The following is a 12,818-nucleotide window of genomic DNA, read 5'->3' as shown; positions in this document are numbered from 1 at the left end:
TTTAAGACTGCAATCAGTTGGTGGTAAAGTGAGAGCTTTCTGCTATTGTCTTCTAAACAGAAATTTGGCGTAGGTATTTAAAAAACATTTTTTTTAGAGTCGCAATAACTGAGTCAACAAAGTTCACTCTCTTAAAATACCTGGATCTGAACCAAGTCTAGGAACGAATTACAAATGAAATGAATTAACTGTTCTCATACTGAAGTTGTCATTGATTTTTTTCCATCCTCTTGGGAACTTGAGTTATTCATCGCACAAGACGTAGAACACACGCGTTGAGAGACACAGTAGATTACACAGACAGGATCAATCCAAGTTAAATGGCCATGACAAACCCTTAAGTCTAAAAAAAATTAAGCGAAATGAAACTTATTTTGGAATGGAGGATGACGTGTCGTTATGAAAGCAGACGGAAAGTATTTGAAGTAGGTCGAACGTAAAACAGCTTTGCTGAAAATGTAGGATTTTTGATATCCATTCTTAAGCATAACAGCAGAAAAGTGCCAAAAATAAAATAAAGAAATAAATAAAAACACTGATTAACAGAAAAACAAAAAAATTACTGCCATGATTTTTTATCCTCCAATATCTCTTAATTACTGATTAAGGGATATTAGACAGTTTTACTTATAGATTGTCTAATCAAAATATTATGACCACTACCATCCTAATAGTTCATAGGCTACCTCTTATTATCAGAACTGCCGCAACGCCGCATGTGGCATGGACTCTACAATACTTTTGAACGCTCGAGGATGTATGCTTCACATCCTGTAGCGTTTCACACAGATCTCTTCAAGTGTTCCAGGCGGATGAGTCCAGCACCGGAACTCTCGATTTACCTAATCCCAGAGATTCTATGGGATTCAAGTCCGACAAATTCTCTAGCCATGGTAACAAATGAAAGTCGTATCGTGTTCGGCGCACCACTCTCGAACGATATTGGCAAAGTGGCACAGTACATTATCCTGCTAAAGCACACCTGTGAAGACAGTCACCATGAAGGGGTGTACCAATAATGGACCGGGATGACTTCTCTTCCCAGGTTTTCGCCTAATCCTCCACTTACCGTCCACACGGCATAGATGGAAACTAGATTCATCCACAAAAGCAACTTTTTTTTTTGATCGAAAAGTATATCCATGATTATAGAAATAAGCATGAGTACCTTGACAGGGTACCTTCTTCGGAGGCCCATTCAGAGGATGATAAAATACATTCTCCCCTCTGGTTAAATTTCTTTTCAGCTGTTCCACAGTTTTACGTCTATGGGCTTACACAAAACGGAACAACCTACGTTGACCACGAATACCGATGAAGAGGAGGCACCAACTATTGGCCCGACAACTTCTGTTCTGTTCTGTCCAGTATCTTTCCACTCTTGGACACACCTTATCTATAGTACTCCGCAAACAACCTAAAATATTGACAGTTTCCTGGATACCACATCCTTCATTCTTTGTGCTCGTATTGGGAGGAAGGAAAATAAAGTGATGGTCAGAATGAAGAATTTAGGGGCTTTTGTTTTGTGTGTGTGTGTGTGTATATATATATATATATATACATATACATATATATATATATATGTGTGTGTGTGTGTGTGTGTTCAAATTATGAATGTAAATAGGCGTTAAAAACTGAAAGATTCATCCCCCTTCAGAAAATAATCTGAAGTAAATGAGATTACCTAAAATCTGATTGTACTAAAAATATTCCAATTCTCTTTATATGCTTGAGACATGCTTCATGAAAATAATACCTAAATGATTAAGACTGACAGCTTTTATGAATAGTTATGACACTGAGATTTTCGAAAAGAAAAATTTAAAAGAATTCGTAATAAGCAAAGAATATTTTCCCGTCAAGTGGATTAACACTTTCATTGCCAAGCTGAAAATTGGAATTTCGTGTGGTGGCAAAATTTTTTTTATTTAGTTAGCGACGTCCACGCGATAACGCGTGATCGGTCGTTTGGTGAGAACTCGCACCGCGCGATATCGCGTGTTTGGCAATGAACATGTTAAACACTAATTTTTGCAGGAAGACTTCTCGCATACTCTTCTTTGGCAACTATTTACTCTAAGTGAAAGCATCGCGAGGTATCGAAGGATGAATCGCCGATATCACTATGAAGTAGTACTAGCGCAAAAATATGCTAAAATAGAACGAAAGAATTATTAATGTCCTCGATGACTGTTTAAGCATGTTATATGAATATAAGGTAGTTTTAGATTATTTATACGAAAACATTAAAACAATGACCCTGAATAAAAGTGTTTCAGTGAACTAAGAAATGAATTCATAAAAATTATCGGTGAATTATTTTTTCGATAAACGGTTTTTGCGGTGCATCGTTCGATTAATTGTTTATTCGGTTAATTGTTATTTGATGATTGGAAGATAGGGAAAACCACATTAAAAGTTACACGCTACAAATTGTAAGGAAAAAAAAAACAAGAAGCAAAACATAACATCTTTAGAGATATTCATTTGTAAAATCGAAAATCAAATGATTAGACTTGTATGTTATCATACACTGCTCATAATACAGTATAAAAGCATCTTCGCTTTCCCCATTCAAACAGGATTATTTGAAGCATTTTTGGAAGGAAAAAAAAAACAAAAGAAAAGGAAAAAGAAAACATGTTGCCTATTCATAAGTAAAATCAAGATAACCATAAGCAAAAACCAGCTTGGATTATAGAGACATTTTCTCTAGTTTAGTAATCAGAAAATAAGGATAAACCAGGTAACGTGTTCATTAGCAAGTTTTACTACAAGAGATAAATTGGTTATTCTCATGTCTAAGAAAGCCGCAGCGACTGTCACCTCGGTAGCGTACTTTGTGGTTTGTTTTGATAATTTCCTAATGAAGTGATATTTCGATAATTTTAATATTAATGGACAATAAAGAAATATTCCTCTATTTTAAACATGAACAGGAACGTTTTGGTCAAATGATTTTTCTCAGAGACCACAGGATTTTTCATTTGTGTATGTAACTAATACCTACTAGTAGCTGTACTTGCTGCATTAACATTCCAGTAACGTTTCCATCTATTGGATATATCTATTTGATATATCCAAACGATTTTGTAGTAATAATGATCATATTTTGTAGCGACAGATTAATCTTCAGCATTCCAATTCCAGGTTTCATCTTCACACCAACTGACATGTTTTAATTCATGGCAATGAAATTTTAGGTGATATCTTACGCAATGCAATTTTTGATATCATACGATGACTGTTCCTCTTTACGAAAATTAATTGCATTTTTGTTTATTTAAGTGGTATTAACAGCGCCATTTTTCTCAAGTCCATGACAATGTTAGCAATAGATATACACTGCTAAGATTCTATTTAGAGGTAACCACAAATTAAAATTGATTATCACCAATCTAATGTAATAATACAACGTGATGAACTCATTTTAAAACTTTATTGGAACGCTCTTCAAGTACAGTATTGAGCTTGAAATTAATTCACTAGAAAAAACAATAATAATACACTTTGTTTCGTGCTCTCTAATCTCCCAAATTAAAGCTACAGTTCAAGTTCCAGTCTTACATAACAGAAATCTAGGTAAGATTGTAACTTGAACAAAGAAAATAAATAATAATAATAATCAATAAAATCGACTAACTGCTTGTAGTCTTGTGGTAAATTCCATGATGCTAAGTCTACAGAGATAGACTCATTTGAAGTTCATATAAGTTTATGGGCACTCTTCTCTTTTGTTTTCAACAATTAAGAAATGGGCTGCCGAGTTTAAACATGGCCGTATCAGCCTTGATTATCCACTTGAAGGACTTCCAAAAAGTGTAACAACACCAGAAATCATTGATCAAGTGCATGATATGGTATTGGATAACCGGAGAGTCAAAATGCACGAAATCGCTGAGACTATAGGCATTTCAAAAGAACATGTAGGATATATTTTGCATAAATATGAATGAATATGCTTTGCCAAGATGGGTGCCACACTTGCTCATAGCAGCTCAAAAACACACTCGCATGTAAATCTCTGAACAGTGCTTGGAGAGTTTTAACAAGAATAAAACTGATTTTGAGCGTCGATTTATTACTATGGATGAGACTTGGATTCACCATTACACACCAGAATCCAAACAGCAGTCAAAATAGTGGACAGAAGCTGGTTGTTTAGCGCCAAAGATGACAAAGTCGGTTTCATCAGCAGGAAAGGTCATGGCATCGGTGTTTTGGGATGCTAAAGACATTTTATTTTTAAATTGTGTAATTGTTTATTAATTATCTTGAAAAAAGTAAAACAAAAACCGGGAAATATTATTCCGATCTTTTAACCATACTAGACGAAAAAATTCGTCAGAAAAGATCCAGTTTGCAGAAGAAAAAAATAATCTTTCATCAGGACAATGCACCTACCCACAAAGGTGTTTTGGCAATGGGAAAATTGCCAAAACACCTTTGTGGGTAGGGATCTATCACTATGAATTGTTGGAACATCCACCCTATTCCCCAGATTTGGCTCCCTCTGACTTCTATCTCTTCCCAAAACTAAAACTCTTCCTCGCTGGTCAGCGTTTTTCTTCGAATCAAGAGGTGATTGCAGCTGTAGAGGGCTGTTTTGTAGATCTTACTGAGAACCACTTCAGGGACGGATAATGGCGCTGGAATAAATGTAGACTAAATCTGGAATAAATTAATTTGAAATTATAAATTCGTTTTTTCATTGTTAGGCCGAGAACTTATATAAGATATATACATGGTATTATAAAGTTAGGAAAATATTCCGAAAGCTACTGTGGGAAGGAAGCTTAGAAATGGAGGGAAGCGACAAGAAATCAGAGATGATAAAGGTGACAAAAACTGAACATGAGGATATTCTAGATGATGGAGTAATTATCATGAAAAACTTATCAAATTAGATAAGTAGCAACAGAACAGTGGTAGAAGATATTCAAAAGGAATAAAGTCATGAGTCTAGTTTCAGTACTGGATGGAAGAAAATGCTATAATTTCTTTGTAATTTTTCGACATCGTAAAAATCGCAAGAAACAAAATATGTTTAGTTTTATTGATTCAATACAGCAGACTGACACTTAACAACTAACACTCGTACATGGATTAACTGCTAAATCTGCACCAATATGTTCTACACATATCGTAATAAGATTGTCATTAGATATCGATATATATACACACATTCCATCTGGATAATTTTCGCAGAGATTTCATATTCTCTATATCATAATTTCACAGTGGAGGGTGTAGCCAGGAAAATGACCGTGGATAAGTCATTCTTGACTACAGTGCTAAATTTGTTTATTACAGTTAGGATACAAAAAAGTGAATTCGATCACGTATCCAAATATTTCAGCAGCATTCATATCCTACAAATAATTTTTGAACATAAACTCATAGCGAAATGTAAACTGAGAAAGGCAGATTTTTGATCCCCAACTGTGTTGGGAAACAAAAAGCAGATTCTGGGAGGAAAAGATTTGTGTCAAACTTAGTAACTCTCTGAAGAACAAGGGATAGAGAAAAGAAGATCCTCACATATATCTCACTTAGAATCAAGTCTATAGCGGTCATTTTTTCGACAGTGGAAATCACACTATTTCAGCAATAATACCCAGTTAGAATTAGGAACAAAAGATGGCGACAGATGTCAGTCATATTACCAAATCGTCGGTTACCAACTGGATGGAGACCAGTTGCCTACCAATTTCCAAAAGTTAAAAAGAGTTCGGCCTACTTATTCTATGAAATAAACACGAGCCTAGAGAATTTTTGACACTACGCAAAGTGATGATATCCATCGCCTCAAACACCGGACGATGAAAGCTATTTTGCATATTTGCGGGCTAAATTCGTTCTGATTATGTCTGTTCTAGAAGGTAAGATCTCAATTTCTTTCTCTTTCTCCATTCTTACATGAAGTGTACCTAACAACTTTTAAAGCATGCAAAACACATAATGCAGAAAACCAGAATTTTCCCATGAGAGGATACATTTACAAAGCGGATCTGCAAGTTGGCCAAAAGATAGTATCCAAAACTGAACATAATGGTAGGAATTGAGTGGTTTCCTGAAGAACTAGTGTGCTGCCACTTATGCTTGCACATGTGTGTGGGGGTGGGGGTGGGGGGACTGAGTGGTGTGATATATACAGGGCGAACCATTGGCGAACTACACATGAATGCGAAATTTGACACCATTTGTATGGCAACTTATTATTATTATCAAAAGACCTCCGTAGAATAAAGAGATTCACCACGGAAGGTCCCATTCTCACATTCACAGCTCATCATACCTTGACTTAAATGCATCCACTGTCTTTGCATTCACCACACTCTCAGGCAATCACTCTCCATGCAAAAAATCTACTCCACATCCACCTTACACTGCTTCCAGGCACGGCCTCTCGCTCTCCCCATCTCCAGATATTATATGAAAAAAAAAACTCTTCCATGATAATCTGCTAATTATCCCTTACTAACTTATACGTCTCTATCATGTCTCCTCTCTTCCTTCTATCCACTAGGCTCTATAATTTGCATTCTCAAATTCCAAAGATCCAATACCGAATTAGTCAATCGTCTCTGAACTCGTTGCCACAACTCATCATCCTTTTGAAAACCAGGCGACCATATGTGCACATTAATCCATATGAAGTCTAATCAAAGCCTTGTACAATAGAATCATAACATCCTTACTTTTATACGTCAGCGTTCTCCGCATCATTCCCATAATCCGCTGTGTTGTCTTCACAATTTTGGCAAAATGTCCATGCAATTTCAAGTCCTTATCCAACATCATCCCAACACCTTTCATTTCTTTAATCTCCTCTAAAATATCCCCACCAATCCTATACTCTGCTTCCTATCTTTTAAAACCTTACACGTTCATATAGTAAACTGACATCCCCGCACACTTACCCATTCGGACAATCGATTTAGGTCCTCTAGCAAACTACATCTGCTCTACTTCTCGTAACTCTCCCCAACTTTGCATCATCTGCAAACAACTGTATATCACAATGTAAGCCTCCTTTCAATGTCATTTACATACAACTTAAACAATAATGTCCCCAAAACAGACTACTGGGGAACATCGCTAGTGACCTTCTTCTTCTTCTTCTGGGGGTATCACTTCTCCCATACACAACCTGCTGATACTAACAGTCAACTAGTCTCCAATACAACGCATTAAGCTACTATCCGACCTCATCTATTCCAATTTAACTACTATTTTGTCATGTGACAATCTATCGAAAGTCTTTGCGAAATCTAAATATATATACTACTATATACACATCCCCCTCGTCCAGTATATTCGTCACCTTGTTATAATAAGTATGCAGATTGCTAAAACACGATCTTTTTTTAGCAAACCCATTAAAGAAAATTTTGCTGCTGCTGTCAACCCAGTTCTGAATCCTTGTCCTCCCTAACTTCTCCAACGCCTTAACCACAACTCTAGACAAGCTGATTGGCCTATAAGAAAGGGAATGATAAGACTAAGGCTTCGCCTTAGTCTTATCTTCCCCTTTATGAAACGGAACAATTTCGCCATTTTTCCACTCTTTTGGAACTTGGGCTTTTTTATCGAGTGTTAGAATATAAGTTAAAGCTGATGTTAACTCCCTTAAACATTTTTCCTTGGGACACAAGGTGATAAATCATGAAGTCCCGGGGCTTTGTTTACTCAATCTCTCATACACTTCCTGCTCACGCGCATGATTGTTTCCTCCCCATTCCCACTACTCTCAATTCTGCATTAGAATACTTTAATTAACTGCTCATTAAACACTTCTACCTTGAAAAGAAAAAAAAACTCCCTAGGTTTTCTTTTAGTCTCATTTGTTAACTGCTGCTCATACTGCACTTTTATTACCATCACCCAGCGAGTTACCTTCCTTCCTTGCTCTTTGTACTCCTCATGTAACTGATTATCGCCACTCATCCTGAGCGCCTCCATAATGCCTTTTTCTTCCAGATTGCTTCCTTCAACTCTTCAGTCATCCATCGTACGCCTACCTATTTAGTCGCTTAACCTTTGGAATACACTCAGTCATTACCTCTGTCAGATACTTCCTGAGTAGAGACCAAACAGCATTGATTTCCTTCCCATCCAATTCATTCCTCACTCCATGATATTGCTGCAAGCCCCCCTTCTGAGTATCATAATCACCCGCCTTATAGTTCCCTTTTTCACAAAAGTTCTGTTATGTTGTCACCACCCAAGTTATCGCTTCATAGTCACTTTCACTCTGGAGGAAGATGTGACACTTCATTTACAACATCTTTTGAGGAGATAATCAAATTCAAGACCCTCGATCCACGTGTGGTCTCTGTTAGGTTCTGCTTAAGGTAGGTGTCCCTCAAAAACAAGAAATTCATTATCTTTAGTTCCTGATGCTGTCTCTTTATTGCAATCTATATTACTATAATTGAAATCGTCCATAACGATCACCCTTTCGTTATTAACCAGATCAATTTGCCTAAAAATTTCCTTCTCACTACCTTTCCTTCTTCATTTTTCCTTCTCCACAATACCAGGTCTATAGCAACACCTTACTAAAATAACTCATTCGAGTTATTCGCCACCCTGTATTCTCCTACTCTATACCTAACTCTTCTTCCGCAATAATCGTCAAAGGCAAAATAAAGAAATAGTTTTTTGATAGGTAAAAAATGTACAAAATACACCAAAAATCACAAGAAATTTCCAGCAAAAATTAAAACAAAAATTTAATTAAGAATAACAAATTAAAAGCAATAAAAATATTTTTCAGTTAATAGGCGCAAAAAATTTACTAAAATAAAGAGCCAAAAGGCTTTAGTTCGGCGATGCAAAATTATGTAAGTAAAGTGGATATTAGATCCAGAATTATTTCAAAGCCGAATGTAGAAACTATGAAAGTTTCGTAAAAATAAGTTGACCAGAGAACTTACGGGAATGCACTCACCAGCATTCACGAGTTGCCTTAGCGCGGACTACGTAGATAACATAAATGCTGCCCAAGAATCTATATATTCGCTTTCTGTTAGTCCATTTTGATAAGGTTTCAATGGCCTGACAGCTTTCTGCGTGGTCTTCGTTACGGAGTTCCGTTACCCAGTCAATAGTTGTCTCGTGTCTTTTGGCATTACGATAGTATCAAATTATTTCCAAATCGCCTCTTTTTTTTTTTTCATGTTGGCTTCTACAACTTCTTTGCTCCACAGGATTGCTGTTTCTGATCTCCTAAACCAAACTGATGCGATCAAATAGCAGAAATAATTCTAACTAGAATGAAGCTTTTCACCACTCAAACAACTCAACATCTTTGATCACTATTGAAGCCTTGGTTTCAAAGAACCTAATAAGGCTTAGTTAGTATGCGTTTTAAAAACCTGAAATAGAATGTAGGACGCGAAGGAGTTACACGGTTTTATATGGAGACAGAAGGGTTTTTTTTACTGGAAACTCAGATATATCTTTGCGAAAAACAGGCAAACAGACCATAAAAATATACAGGATGGCCCATAAGTCACGAAGGGGTTTAAAATGTGAATAATTTATAATTAATACAAAAAATCTTCCGATTCTGTATTTCATTATAAGAAACAACAAGAATAACAAACAAAAATTAAAATAAATTAATTAAAATAATGAATAAATTAAAAACAAGTTATTAAATATTTAATCTTTTCCTTCGTGACTTATGGACCACCCAGTACATAATAAACCGACATAATACTTGGGCTCATTGGCTTAGCACATTGGGTTATTTTGATTTACAGCCGACGTAACAAAGGCTATGAGACAAGTGTACTATATTCGTAAAATGCATATGGCTAGTTTGCCTGTTTTACGGTTATGAAACTCTTTATGAAGGTTCTTCGCGTCAAAGACGGGATTCGAACCAAAGACCCGATTGAACTACGGTGTCTACCTTTAACCTTAGTTTATTCGTAATTCCAAATTGCTTCGTAATTAGCTTGGTAATTCCAAACCCTCACAACTGCTTTGGCTTTTCAAAAGTGCACAAAAGAAGGAGAAAAAAAAAAACGTATATATATATATATGTATATATATGTATATATATATATATATATATATATATATATATATATATATATATATATATATATATATATATATATATATATATATATATATATATATATATATATATATATATATATATATATAGGGTGTTCGGGATAAATTTGACAGTTTCGTAAGGAAAAAGAAAATCTTCTTTGTATCTATTAAATTTAATGAATTGACAAAAAAACATTACAGGCAGAGTTAATTACAATACTATCAACAAGATTTACTCAAAATAACCACCATTAGCATCGATCACAGCTTCAATTCTGCTTCGGAACCTCGAACAAGCTGATGCTACAGTCTCCCTGGGAAGGGCCGCAAAAACTGTTTTAATTTTATCCATTAACTGGGCTTTTGTATTACTGGAAGTGCGATTGGTGTCTTTTTCAACTGCGCCCCATACAAAATAATCCATGGGGTTAAGGTCTGGGGAGTTTGGAGGCCAAACATTTGGACTGGTGAAGTCGTAGAAATTTTCAGACAACCATTTTTGACTTTTCCCAGAGGTGTGGCAAGGGGCCGAATCCTGCTGCCATACATACGGCCTACCATTGGCTACCCTTGTTATCCAGGGCTTGACTACAGTTAGCAACTCCACGAACAAAGCCCGAATTCCAATGCCAGGGTTCTTCAACACCTGTTCCTGCAGATTTGCGAGGAATTCTGCTGTACGAACGCAATCAGATCGTCTGCTAGGGATCTTTCTTCTTGCTACATCCTCGTAGTCACCATTGCAAGTCTCTAGTTCATGCCTGATTGTTTTTACTGTATTCAGGGAGCATTGGGCAGCAGTCGTAATATCCTTATGTTGATGGCGGGCACGAATCATCATGATACAAGTTATTCTCTTCCATGATTCAGGTGGGTTCCAGCTATCCATCCTTTCTGACATCTTGTATATGAATGAAGAAGGGTCCAAACTTTTAAATGAAGAGAAGTGTGTGTTAATACATGTAACTTACGGAAAAATATAATTAATTATAAATATGTCAAATTTATCCCGAACACCCTGTATATATATTACAAGTGACTTGAGATCAAAACTACAGTACATACTGTCTGCGTTGTAATTTTGAAGTTTCAGACGAAAAATTATCAATACAAATTTGATGCTGAAAGCTCCAAAGTTAAAAATCAGGCAGCAACTCAGCCATCCCTCGTAAGAGCTCCTGGTTTCGAGTTTGCAATTCTATGCTTCACCTCTGCTCTCAAATTACCAAATATAAGATAAACCTAATTCTTTGAACATTCAATATGTCAATAGTGCATCAGAACACTGCTTTTAATCCATTCTCTTTCTCCTGTGGATAAATTACCTTGTCTTGCTGGCCACAGAATCTATACACAGCTCTGTAGATAGTACACTCCATTCTTGTTCTTCATATGACAAACTTCGTAGTGTCTAATTATTCCAAGCTCAACGATCTTGAATAACTAGTGCATTAAGGTACAGTATAATCTCATTGTCGTTTTTCAAAGTGGCGAGGACAGCATTGTGAACTTTAATACAAACCAACACGCAGTCCTGCTTTATTTTCTTATTTGTGTAAAGAAAGATCGCACAAAATTCCACTTACCTTCGATAATATCCAGATCGCTAGACAAGACCGTATTTCACTTCTTACGCTAACTTGCACTTCTACAATTCCTGATACACACACAGATGACATCGACAGCCTTCTCAGCCACCAAGAAAGTTCAGTGTCGTTTTCATTCAGGAGATACGCTTTCTCACCTGTACAATTCCTAACATATATAAATACACCAAATCTTAGATTGCTGTTCTCATATTCGGGACAGTATACCAAAAAACCTCCTAAAACACTTAATGCTAACCAAGAGAGGATAGAAGAGCTTAAGAAATGATCCTTTCTCAGTATATTGTTATGCAATATCTTACTTAATTCAGTGCTTTGTTGTTTATCAATTCGTTTAAAGGAACATAGGAAGGAACAAGAACGTTAGACAGCAAATGGGAAACCACAAAGCATGGAATCAAGTAAGATATTGAATAACGATTTGGTATGGCGAATTTATCATAAAATATGACACTAACGAACGAATTATAAATTAAATATATATAACAAACGCAAATTGAAAAATAGAAAAAAAGTAAAAGAGTTGATAATTCTAGTAGGTACGATAAATTTAACTAGCGATAAGTTCGTATGAGAGAGGATATGAATGGATTGTTGGAAGAAGCGAGAGTGAAGAGTGAGAAAGTGAAAATCGTTAGTATATTACCTAGACATGATAGACATTAATTAAGAAGAAGGGCTATGATGACAAACGATTCGATTCGTAATGGATGCGAGTTTTTGGATAAGTGGAGTAAGAGAAGAATGGATTTATATGAGTAACAATGTATATTTGAATACATTTGGTATCAGGAGTCTAGAGGAATTATTAATTGGTAAGCAATAGCAGAGAGAGAGAGAGAGAGAGAGAGTGCGCGCGCGCGCGCGCGTGCACAGAGCGACAATGTTATGTAACTGTTTTTAATGATAGGAATGTGCATTATCATGGAAATGACTATGAAGAAAGAACGATTGTGTGTTTATTCGGTTCGGACGTATTAAGCCTGTGCAAGGATGTCTGCATAATTAAGGTATTACATAAGAAGAGAGATCTGCAAGTTGTCCAACTGGGTCGCACAGACTACAGAAGTGAATATACAATTTTACAGAATGCAGGCAACTTATTATGCCTGGACACGAATGCCCAGAGTG

General features: G+C 36.1%; 1 long non-coding RNA gene across 1 annotated transcript in view; it reads right to left on the bottom strand.

The window, feature by feature from the left end:
- The window catches only part of LOC150110568 (uncharacterized), a 58,316-nt gene that overhangs the window by 35,549 nt on the left and 9,949 nt on the right, over window positions 1-12,818 (bottom strand). Inside the window, exon 2 of the long non-coding RNA XR_016548966.1 lies at window positions 11,667-11,835. This is a non-coding gene — a long non-coding RNA (uncharacterized LOC150110568). The remainder of the gene's footprint in view (window positions 1-11,666; window positions 11,836-12,818) is intronic.

This window comes from Typopeltis vanoorti, chromosome 1 (genome assembly GCF_054136105.1).
Source record: "Typopeltis vanoorti isolate ZY-2024b chromosome 1, IOZ_Tvanoo_1.0, whole genome shotgun sequence".
Lineage (NCBI taxonomy): Eukaryota > Metazoa > Arthropoda > Arachnida > Uropygi > Thelyphonidae > Typopeltis > Typopeltis vanoorti.
Note: the sequence above shows the minus strand (reverse complement) of the source record. Positions and strands in the feature narration are given on the sequence as shown.